The sequence below is a fragment of the Rhinatrema bivittatum genome, chromosome 3 (genome assembly GCF_901001135.1).
Source record: "Rhinatrema bivittatum chromosome 3, aRhiBiv1.1, whole genome shotgun sequence".
Lineage (NCBI taxonomy): Eukaryota > Metazoa > Chordata > Amphibia > Gymnophiona > Rhinatrematidae > Rhinatrema > Rhinatrema bivittatum.
The window spans coordinates 83,114,811-83,127,748 of record NC_042617.1 but is presented as its reverse complement, the minus strand read 5'-3'; positions in this window follow the sequence as shown (position 1 = coordinate 83,127,748).

Genomic DNA, 12,938 nt, shown 5'->3' with positions numbered 1-12,938 from the left:
CCTCTCCTACTCCTCCATTATCATTACCCATATCTCTGCTTTGCGGAGGTCTAGAATTTCAGACTCTCACTCTCATTGACTCCGGTGCTGGAGGTAATTTTATTCTGAAGCACTTGGTTGAACATCTATGGATTCCTACCACACCAATAGCTAACGCTCTGCTATTGTCATCTATCCATGGAGAATCACTTCCTGGAGAAGTTTCATTGACCACCCAGGCCATCGGCCTGCGCACTGGACTCTACACTCAGAATCAATTTCTTTTCTAGTGTTGGAAAAAGCCATGCATCTGGTATTGGGGCTGCCGTGGCTTCAAGACCATATGCCACAATTTAATTGGGCTACCTTGGAACTGTCCCAGTGGGGACCAGACTGTAATGGTCGGTGTCTTGCTGAAGTTTCACTGCTCATCTGCATGCCCACTACTCCATTATTACCTGGCTTACCTCCACAATACGCCTCCTTCCAGGATGCTTTCTCAAATCAAGCAGCTGATGTTCTTCCACCACACAAAGGGGTAGATTTTCAGAGCCCTGCTCGCCTAAATCCGCCCAAAACCGGGCGGATTTAGGCGAGCAGGGCCCTGCGCGCCGGGAAGCCTATTTTACATAGGCCTCCCGGCGCGCGCAGAGCCCCGGGACTCGCGTAAGTCCCGGGGTTCTCGGAGGGGGGCGTGTCGGGGGCGGGCCCGGTCGTCGCGGCGTTCCGGGGGCGTGTCGGCAGCGTTTTGGGGGCGGGTACGGGGCGTGGCTACGGCCCGGGGGCGTGGCCGCGCCCTCCGTACCCGCCCCCAGGTCGCGGCCCGGCGCGCAGCAGGCCCGCTGGCGCGCGGGGATTTACGTCTCCCTCCGGGAGGCGTAAATCCCCCGACAAAGGTAAGGGGGGGGTGTAGACAGGGCCGGGCGGGTGGGTTAGGTAGGGGAAGGGAGGGGAAGGTGAGGGGAGGGCAAAGGAAAGTTCCCTCCAAGGCCGCTCCGATTTCAGAGCGGCCTTGGAGGGAACGGGGGGAGGCAGCGCGGCTCGGCGCGCGCAGGCTATACAAAATCGATAGCCTTGCGCGCGCCGATCCAGGATTTTAGTGGATATGCGCGGCTCCGCGCGTATCTACTAAAATCCAGCGTACTTTTGCTTGAGTCTGATGCGCAAGCAAAAGTAGGCTGATCGCGCTTCTTTTAAAATCTACCCCAAAGCGTTTGATTGTGCCATAAATCTGAAGCCAAATTCAGAATCTCCAAAAGGAAGAGTTTACCCTCGTTCAGTAGCTGAGACTAAAGCTATATCTATATACATACAAGAAAATCTGCAAAAGGGATTTATCAGACCTTCAAAATCACCTGCTGGTACAGGCTTCTTTTTCGTGGGGAAAAATGATGGCACCTTATGCCCCTTCACCGACTTCAGGGGTCTGAATGAGATTACCATCAAGGACAGGTACCCCCTGCCAATATCTGAACTGTTTGATAGGCTCCAAGGGGCCAAAATATTCTCCAACTTAGACTTAAAAGGAGCTTACAACTTGGTGCGTATTCAAGAAGGAGATGAATGAAAGACTGCTTTTAACACCCATGATGGACACTTTGAATACCTCGTCATGCCCTTCGGTTTAAGTAACATACCCGCTGTTGCGGTCCCTACCGCTCCCCTTCTGTTAGGGCCCAAGCCCGCCTACCTCCGCTTCAGGGATCACTGTGTTCCACCCGCTCCGGACCCCGGGGGCTTCTCTCACTCCACGTGGCAGCCGCCATTATGTGCCTGCTTTTCGTCTGCCTCGCGCGCGTGAGGACGTCCCTCTTGAGCGCCCAGCTCCCGGAAGCCTGGCCCTGCCCGCTCTGCTGACGTCACGCTCAAGTTCCGATATAACCAGCGCCCAAACTCTCTCTCATCGCCTTGCAACGAGGTTCACAACTCCATAGTTGTTCTTAGTTGTGTTCCTGGTGATCTTCACGTATCCTGCCTCCGACTCCGGTTTGCCTCTGACTCCGCTTCAGCCTGCCGTCTGCCTCCGACTCCGGTTTGCCTCTGACTCCGCTTCAGCCTGCCGCCTGCCTCCGACTCCGGTTTGCCTCTGACTCTGCTTCAGCCTGCCGCCTGCCTCCGACTCCGGTTTGCCTCTGACTCCGCTTCAGCCTGCCGCCTGCCTCCGACTCCGGTTTGTCTCTGACTCCGCTTCAGCCTGCAGCCAGCCTCTGACCCCGGCCTGCTTCCGACTCCGCTTCAGCCTACAGCCAGCTTCAGACTCCGGTTTACTACAGACTCCACTTCGGCCTACAGCCTGCTTCAGACTCCGGTTTGCTACAGACTCCGCTGCCGCCCACTGCCCTGCCTTCAGCCGGCCCTCGGACCTGTGCAGCCGGTCCCCTTCCTTCTGGGTACCTTGGACTTCCTTTCTCCTCACTCTGGTCCCGGCCTATGCCTATCTCAGCCACTGGACTTTCTGTCTCACTCCCAAGTCCCGAGGTCCCGGGACCCTACGGGCTCCTCCCTGGTGGTCCCTAGTTCCTGGGTGAACTCCTCCGACTTGTGGCTCTGCCTCTCGGCCTACCCTGCCTCCCTAGGTAAGCCAGCCCAAGGGTCCACTATCTCTCCAGCAGTGTCCAACTGCAACACCCGCAGTCTTTCAAAATATGATGAACGACATCTTACGGGACTTACTGTATCAATGCGTAGTAGTATATCTCGATGATATACTGATCTTTTCTCAAGATCTGCAAAGTCATCAGGAGGATGTTAAGAAAGTCCTAAGATGCCTGCGTGAGTACCAACTTTATGCAAAGCTTGAGAAGTGTGGATTCCACAAAGAAGCTGTACCCTTTCTGGAATACATTGTTTCTAAGAATGGTTTTCAAATGGACCCCAATAAACTTGAGAGTATCTGGGACTGGTCTCAATCCACAGACCTGAAGGCATTGCGTCGCTTCTTGGGATTCACCAATTACTACCAATCCTTTATTAAAAACTATTCATCATTGACAGTCCCTCTAACTGCTATGACCAAGAAGGGAGCCAACCCAGCCAATTGGTCTCCAGAAGCCATCTCAGCCTTCCTGATGCTCAAAAAGGCTTTTCAAAAGAAGCCGTGTCTCTGCCACCCTGACCCACACCATCCTTTCATTGTGGAGGTCGACGAATCCAACGTTGGTGTGGGGGCAGTTCTAAGTCAGTACAGTGAATCCAATGTGCTCCATTCTTGCTCCTTCTTTTCTAGACGATTCTCGTCTACTGAGAGAAATTATGGGATAAGAGATGAGGAGCTTCTCACAATCAAGCTAGCTTTTGAAGAGTGGCATCCCTGGATAGAAGGTGCACAACAACAAATAGTAGTATACACCGATTACAAGAATCTAGAGTACCTTCAACATGCCCAACGACTCAACCACCGGCAAGCAAGATAGTCGCTGTTTTTCAACTGATTCCACTTCCTTCTGAAGCACCGTCCGGGAGAGAAGAACACTCGTGCTGATGCCCTATCACGATCCTTCTCACCTCAGGATGTGCTTTCGATCCCGAAAGAGTGGTCCTCGCAGCCACCCACATGGTACCTGCCGGGAAGATGGTGGTGGCCAGAAGTTTAAGAAAAAAAATTGTTGAAATGGGCACACGATTCCCATATGGCAGGCCATCCAGGACAAAGTTGAACTCCAGCTATGTTGCAAAGATATTATTGGTGGCCAACCATGAAGAAGGATGTACAAGCATACGTGGGTTCCTGCACTGTCTGTGGCATGCAAAAGCCATCACCCGGGTGTCCTTGGGGCCTATTACAGCCTCTACCATCACCGGATGAACCATGGACACATATCACTATCGATTTTATAGTAGACCTGCCATCATCCAACGGCAATAACACCATATGGGTTACGGTCGACCGTTTCTCTAAAATGGACACTTTGTAGCATTGTGTGTGTACACACGACAAGTGCAAATAAATTCTTTTTGGTCAAAATTCATAAAGTGTATTTTATTTCTTCTCAATTCAGCAACTCCACTTAGTAGAACACAGTATTGTAAGCAAATCCCCCAAAACGGACCCATGTTTAGCCAGTCTGGCTGCTTCGGGAGGGATAGCAATTTTTAACAACAAACAATCTGTGTCTCAAACTTGTACAGGAGCTACACTAACTGCACTAACCACATCCTCTGGCAATAAATTCCAGAGCTTTATTGTGCGTTGAGTGAAAAAGAATTTCACCGACCAATGGCACCGGTAGCCCCTGTGACATAGTAAGGTCAAAGGCTATCAGCGCCATTTTGAATACCTGCAGCCATTGGCGTGAGTGCAGGAGATGGCTCCCGGATCCCCCTCTGGACCACCAGGGACTTTTGGTAAGTCTTGGGGGGGTCAGGAGGGTAGGGGATAGTAGTTAATTCAATTTTACCTGGGAAACGTATAAGAATGAACGCAGGATCGTATCAGGGGCCCCCCTTGTCGAATGCAACGTATCTGCCCCCCAACAAATACAAATACCGAATGCAACATATGCCATCCCTCTGCACATCCCTAGTACCTTCTCCATCGCAACTATATATTTTTTGGGATGCGGCAACCAGAATTGTACACAGTATTCAAGGTGCGGTCTCATCATGGAGCGATATAGAGGCATTATGACATTTTCCGTTTTATTAACCATTCCCTTTCTAATAATTCCTAACATTTTGTTTGCTTTTTTGACTGCTGCAGCATACTGAGCTGACGATTTTAAAGTATTATCCACTATGATGCCTAGATCTTTTTCCTGGGTGGTAGTTCTTAATATGGAACCTAACATCGTGTAACTACAGCAAGAGTTATTTTTCCCTATATGTAACACCTTGCACTTGTCCACATTAAATTTCATCTGCCATTTGGATGCCCAATCTTACAGTCTTGCAAGGTCCTCCTATAATGTATCACAATCCACTTGTGATTTAACTACTCTGAATAATTTTGTATCATCCGCAAATTTGATAACCTCACTCGTCGTAATCCTTTCCAGATCATTTATATATATATTGAAAAGCACTGGTCCAAGTACAGATCACTGAGGCACTCCACAGTTTACCCTTTTCCACTGAGAAAAGGGTAATCTTACTCTGTTTCCTGTCTTTTAACCAGTTTTTAATCCATGAAAGGACATCACCTTCTATCCCATAACTTTTTTGTTTTCTTAGAAGCCTCTCATGAGGGACTTTGTCAAACGCCTTCTGAAATGTCACCTGACACACCCACACAAGCCCAGACCACCTGGAAGAGGTCTTGGAGGGAGCTCTTTGAAGGGGGGTACTGTTGCATCCATTGGTCGCAGACGGCTGCGACCGCTCTGCCTTACCTCTTTTTCTCCTCTTTCACTCTCTTTGGGCAAGATGGCTGTGGTGCCGAGTGCAGAGGGTCTCGGCGTTTCCAAACCAGCATGGGTGTCCCCATCCACCATCTCCTATGCTCAAATACATGTCATGGCAGGAACCTTGGGGGCGGCCCCATCGTATGACATCAGTACCTCCGGGTATATCTAGCCTCTGCTTCCGCTACCACCTTGAGTTAGCAAGGACTTCGGTTTTAGCTACTCTGACCGCTCTAAGCTGCACGCTTAGATGCTGCTTCACTCCAAGGGTCTTGCTCCTGTAGAAGCTTTAGATACCCACTCCTCGGGGGTCTCTCACTTCCAACGACCCTTCGGGGTCCTCTCTAACTAAGACAACCGCTCCTCGGGGGTCTTTCTCTCTCTTCTAAATTTCAGGTTATCGGACCATCGGGTACTCGCTCCTCGAGGGCCTACCAGCCATTATATCCTGCACCACGGACCTTCGGTCCCAACTTTCCACCATCAGGAGGACAGCATCATTCCTGTGAGTACCTCTACAATCTGGTGCTCCAGCTCCACCACCAGCCGTGACGTTACCTGCACTGTGGGCTGTAGCCTATTGTGAACATCTGGGTGAGGCTTCGCATCTGAGCCTTTTGAACATACTGCACTTCGTGGATCAGTGCCTTACTTTCCTGCTTTCACCATCTATCTATAGCAGTACAATAAAGCCTCTATCCATACTGTGTCTGCTATCCGAGTTCAGCCTATCGCAGTGGTTCCCCACCGGGCCCCTCCCCATGGGCGGAGTCATCTCCATTGCAACCAAGTGTCCACTATGCCACAAACTCAAAACTGAGTAGGAGAAATGAAAGATATATAATTTTTTAGTAAGTGTACCTGACTAAAAGAAGCCAAAGGTAGGTAGTTTTTTAGTGTGTGTTCTTGACTAATAGAAAAGTAGACATTTTTATCTCTATTTCCCACCCACTCCTAAACTCAAACACTTTTTTTATTTATAGACTCTTATCCCATTTAAGAGGACAAGAGACATTTTCATAGCAAAAATCAATCAGGTTTTTATCTAAAACAAGGGAGTGAACCAACTCTTTTCAATGGATTAATTTTTGTACCCTTATAGGTCAATGCCAAATTAATACTGGAACCAGTATTGAAAAGCTACTCAGTCGGCTAAGTAGGACTTATCCATATAAGTGGCAGCTTCTGAATATCCAGTTATGTTCAGTAGCTGTCACTTAGCTGGGTAAGTATTTATGTGGCTAAGTAGATAATCAGATATCTTGAGGGTGGGCAATGGGCGATTTAAGGTGGGGCAACTTGTTTGATTATCTTAACAATTATTGTCTATACCATCTCCAAAACTTGTTCAATTAGATGAAACCTGTGAGAAGTTATTCTATGGACAAGGTCCTCTACTTTGGAATGTTCTTCCATTAAAATTAAAAGAAGAGATCTCCGTGCTGAAATTTAGAAAAATTCTTAAAGCCTATTTGTTCACTCAGGCAATTACAGGTACATAGCTTTAGGGTATCCTCAAACAATTTTAAGCATGTCTATTAAGTAGTCCTTAATTAATACTTTGCTATTTTTAGAAATTAAAGTATTGTTTTAATTTTATTTTATGTTATTATTGTTTTATTTTTTGTTTATGTATGATTATAATTTTAGGTATGTGTTCTGTTAACTGCATAGAAATTTTTTGATATGCAATATAAAAAAAAATTAAATATATAAATAACCAGATAAATACCTGTATTCAGCCTTATCCAGTTAAGTTAACTGAATAAGTTAGACCTGCTCAATAGAAGATCTAACATTACCTGGATATTACTTATCCAGTTAACTAGCACTTATCCGGTTATATTCAGTAGCATATCTATGCTATAACTATCCGGTTATCTAGTTTATCTATGATATAACATATCCAGATAACTTAGAAGGAATATTCAGTAGCATATCTATGCTACTGAATATTCAGTAGCATATCTATGAATATTCAGTAGCATATCTATGCTACTGAATATTCCTTCTAAGTTATCTGGATATGTTATATCTAGATAAACTAGATAACCGGATATCTTTGACTACTGGGTCCATTAAATACACCATATACATTTAAAGGACTTTATGCACTCCTACTCCCACAGCAACCTAAATTAACTAAGAACTCAATAATATTAAGATGCAGAAAGGAGTCCAACAGTGAGATGGGGCATCTTTCAGTCATTAGTACTGAGTTTCACATATATGATTGTCTACCAGCTGTTGAGTGATTGTTCATGGTGCAAAGTGCTCCTAACTTTTAGAGAATGAGTTTGATCTCTGGAGGTTCAGGCTACAGTGGCAGACCTGGGGGAGATGAGGGAGGCAGAGAGGTATATAAAGGAGACCTGCAAGTATATAGTAACAACATCCCAACTGCAGTCTGGCAACTGCTGTGCTGCTTTGGAGAAGCAAGTTCATTTGGACAGAGAGCATTACCTTCATATAGCAGGAAGAGATCCTGAAGATAGAACCTGCTTTCCAGGTGATGCATTAACCTCTCACACAAAGATCTTCATGGGCTTGTGCCCAGGAAGGAAAGCTTAAGTTGGCCATCATAGTTGATGATTATTTGGAATGTAGATATATGGGTGACTGTTGTGACAAGAACTCATCCTAAAAATGTTTTAGAAATATATCCAAAGCAGGAAGTCTGTGAGGGAGTCAGTTGGACCATTAGATGACTGAGGTGTTAAAAGGACATAAAGGGAAGAGGAATCAGAAAACCATAGCAAAAAGACTATTAATTCTTTGTTTCAGTGTTTACTGAAGAGGATATTGGGGAGATATCCATGCTGGAAATGGTATTTAATAATAATGATTTGGAAGAACTAAACAAATCACAGTGAACTTGGAAGATATATTTGGGCAGATTGGTAAAGAGAAACAAATTGTCTGGACCAGATGGTTTATACCCCAGAATTCTAAAAGAACTAAAAAATGAAATTGCAGATCTAATACTAATAATTTGTAATCTATCATTAAAATTGTCAATTGCACCTGAAGATTGGCAAGGGAGGGGTAGGGTGGCAATGTAACACTGATCATTAATAAAAGGCTCCAGGTGTAATCCAGGAAACTATGGACTGGTGAAGCAGATTATAGTGCTAGAAAAAAATCATAGAAAATATTCTATGAACTATGAAAGACATAGTTAAATGAGATACAGCTACGTTTTTTGAAGGGGTTAATAGACATTTGGATAATGTTGAGCCAGTGGATATTTTATATCTGGATTTTTAGTGGCATTTGATAAAATCCCCCATAGAGACTCCTGAGAAAACTAAAAAAATCATGGGATAGGAGGGAATGCCCTATTCTGGATTGCAAACTGATTAAAAATAGGAGTTGGAGAAAAGGACTAAATTGTCATTTTTTTCAGTTGAGAAAGGTAAATAGTGGAATGGCAAAGCAATCTGTATTGGAATCTATACTTTTAAATATAATTTAAATGATCTGGAAAAGGGAACAATGAGTAAAGTGATCAACATTATTTTGTGTTGTTAATTCACAAATGAATTGTGAGAAGTAGTTGGAGGACCTTTTGAGATTAGAAGACCTATCATCTAAATGGCAGACAAAATTTTATGTGGAATAGGACAAAATGATGCACTTAGGGAAAATAAACCTACATTGTAGTTACACAAAGTTAGGTTCCATATTAGAACATACAAACCAATGACAAATATTTAGGGGAAGATTTTAAAAGGGTTATGAGCGTAATATACGCGTGTAACCCTTTTAAAAGCCTCCTGCACGTGCCGAGCCTATTTTGCGTAAGCTTGGCGACGCGCGCAATCCCCGGGACACGCATATGTCCCGGGGCTTGAAAAAGGGGGTGGGGTGTGGGTGGGGCAGGCCGGGGGCGGGACAGGGGCAGGGCCGGAACCTCTAGGCACAGCGACCATTTACCACTGTGCCCTGGATCTCGGGCCGGCCATCGCTGGCACACGCAACCTATGCCTGCCCGGTACTAAAAAGAATTAAACCATTCCTTCACTTTCAAGACTTCAGATCAATCCTCCAAGCCATAATATTCTCCAAGATAGATTATTGCAACTCTATCTTGCTAGGTCTCCCTTCATCATCCATCAAACCTCTTCAGATGCTCCAGAACACGGCAGCCAGAATCCTGACAAACTCCAGAAGAAGAGACCACATCTCGCCTAGTCTCAAAAATTTACACTGGCTACCAATTCACTTCAGAATTCTACACAAGTCCATCACCATCATCCATAAAACCATCCATTCCCAAGCCCCTCTTAACCTCCAAATCCCCCTCAGACTACAATCCTCATCCAGACCCATCAGAGAAGCCTACAGAGGTTCCCTGTTTGTTCCCCCTACCAAATCTACACACCATCTAGCATTCAGAGATCGGGCCTTTTCTACAGCGGGACCTTCTCTATGGAATACCTTACCCCCTGATCTCAGACAGGAACCATGTTTATTAATATTCAGAAAAAGGCCTAAGACTTGGTTATTCAAACAAGCCTTTCCCGAGTCCAACTGATTCGCCACAACAACTATTAAGAGACCTTTCAGCACAATGTAAATAATTATTACTGTAAAGTTATTCTTGTCTCTTTCCTCCTCCATTTCCAGCAACCCTGTTTTAATGGAATTTTTGTTCCTCTCCACTTGTTAAATTTTCAAGGTTATTGCACCCCCGTTACCTGTAAACCGGCATGATATGATTGTATCATGAATGCCGGTATAGAAAAGCTCTAAATAAATAAATACATTAATAAATAAACAAACAAAAAAACAAACTGAAAAATTAAAGGTAAGGAGGGTTTAGGAAGGGCTGGGGGGGGCGGGTTAGGTAGGGGAAGGGAGGAGAAGGTGTGGGAAGCGGAAGGAAAGTTCCCTCTGAAGCTGCTCGATTTCGGAGCCACCTCGAAGGGAACGGAGGAAGGCTGCACGGCTCGGCATGCGCAAGTTGCACAATTGTGCACCCCCTTTTGTGAGTGCCGACCCTGGACTTTATAACATGTGTGCACAAATCTACACCTGCGCGTAGTTTTTAAAATCTTGCCCAAAGGAACTTTTGGATTTGAAAACCTTTGAGGAATAGTCACAACCCCTTTCAAAATAACATAGAGAGACCAAATTTTATGAAAGGAAGCAGTATTTTTATTTTTGTGAGCTGTTATCCATCAAGTGATAAATCAAGTCTGTTCTAACCTGCACTTTAGAGCAAGAAGGAGTAGTGCTATCTCACCATACTCATGCTGTTTCGCATCAAGCCAGGAGGGGGGAAAGGGTGGAGGGCTGGGTGGGACTTATAAATCAGAGACCTGCACATGACATGTCTTTACATTTTTATTTCATGTTTATTTATTTATTTATTTATTAGTTTTTTTATACCAGTGTTCGTAAAGGAACATCACGCCGGTTCACATTATAACAAAAAGTATTGAAAAAAGTATTGAAATCATTAATATAAAGTTGAAATCATTAATATAAAGTGATACAAAGTTTGCATATTACTGATAGTGTGTTTACATAGGCGATCAGGTATATCAAAGATATGCTCCTCTATAGGACTGGGTTAATTAATCTTTTCTGCTGAGTCCCCGTGCACTATGTTTATGTTCTTATTCTTTGCATTGGAGGCATTGTTGACCTTAAGATAAATTGTATAGTGTATTCTCATTCTGTATTTGTAATTTGTGGTTTCTAACAAATTTCTAATTATAAAAAAATAAGTTACAAACCAGGAAAATGATATGGGTGTCATTGAGGGCAGTACTTTGAAAACTTCAATTCAGTGTGCCATGATAGTCAGGATACAAAAGGAATATTAGGAATTATTAGGAAAGGAATGGAGAATGTCATAATATCTTTGTATTACTCCATGGTGAGACTTCACCTAGAGTACTGTGTGCAGTTCTGGTCTCTGCATCTCAAAAAACTGGAAAAGGAACAGAGAAGGGTAACCAAAATGATAAAGGAGATGGAGCAACTCCCTATAAGGAAAAGCTAAAGAGGTTAGGGCTGTTTAACTTTGTGAAGAGATGGTTAAGGGTTGATATGATAGAGTTTTATAATATCATGAGTGGAATAGAACAGGTAAATATGAATTTGTTATTTACACTCCATAAAGTTAGTAAGTAGCATTTTTAAAACAAATTGGAGTAAATTATTTATCACTCAGTGCACAATTAAACTCTGGAATTCACTGCCAGAGGATGTGGTAAAGGCAGTTAGCATAGGTGGGTTTAAAAATGATTTTACAAGCTCCTGAAGAAGTCTATAAGCTGTCATGAACCAGGTAAATATGGGGAAGCTACTACTTATCCTTGGGCATTAGCAGCATAGGATATATCTACTGTTTGGGATCTTCTCAGTGTGGTTACTCAGGTGCAGCCATGAGTTGGGAAGCAGCCAGCCAGTAGTACAATAAAAGAGGACAAACTCTAGGTGATTCCACACAAACTCTTTATAAGTAAAACCAAAAGTACAGTGCAGAGGCCTCTTACCTTGTCAGTCTCACTACACAACAATCCAATATATGCAGTTCTTATTTGGCTAGCTTCCCACCTTCTCTCTGGGGCCTCCTCAACATTCTGGGCCCTGCCTTCTTATCCAGGGCTGCAGGGATCCTTCCTGGCCCAGGGAAGGCTCTTAAAGAGGACAGGGCCAGATAGCTGTGGTTGGCAATTTAAAGTGTTCTAAGGAGGTTTCTTATACACTCCCTCACAGCCAGGTAGTTGTGACCTAGATCGGTTACTGCTGGAAACAGGATATTGAGCTTGATGGCCCCTCATTCTGACCCATTTCGGCATTTCTTCTGTTCTTATATGTTTTTCCTTGTGGAATTTTGCATTTGCAAAGCCATTCCCAAAAATTATGAAAAATCTCTAATGATCTAAATAATCATGGAAATCAGCTCATTAGTGACAGATTTCAGAGTATCAAAATTATTTGGTGAATTTTTAAAGCCTGACGCGCGCCAAAACAAGAAGATACATGAACAAGTCAGGCCGATGCACGCAGACCGGATTTTATAAGCCGCCCGTGTACGCGTGAATCTCCCACTGCACAAATAAAATGTTTAGACAAAGGGTTGGTGCATGGGCATGGTCTGGTGGGCCATGGACGTTCCAGAATTCAGAATTGAAATTTGTGGACATATGTAAGCACAATGGCACGCAACAGGGTTCCCTGCTGTGTAACTTTACTTCGGCTGTGGTTGATGTGTAAGTTTTAAAACAATAACATTTAGGCAATTCACTGGGGTTTTAAAGGTCAGGGCTAACAGGCAGGAAGAGAGGCTTTTAAAATAGGGGGTGGGGGGTGGAATTAGAAGTCCTATCCCTGCACTGGATGAAATGGGAATGAACTGGGAAAATGGTGAATGGCATCGGCATATGACCCTTTAAAATGTCCTTAGTTACACGGTAGATATGGGATTTGCACGCACATGTGCGTCTCCATTTAAAATAGAGCACACATGTACATGCATGCAGGCTATTTTAAAACTTACACGCATATATGTGTGTGTATGTTATAAAATGACTGCATCCCAAGGTGTGGGACGATGAGCCCATGCACATGTGCACCCATATGCCTATTTAAATGTTACCGTCC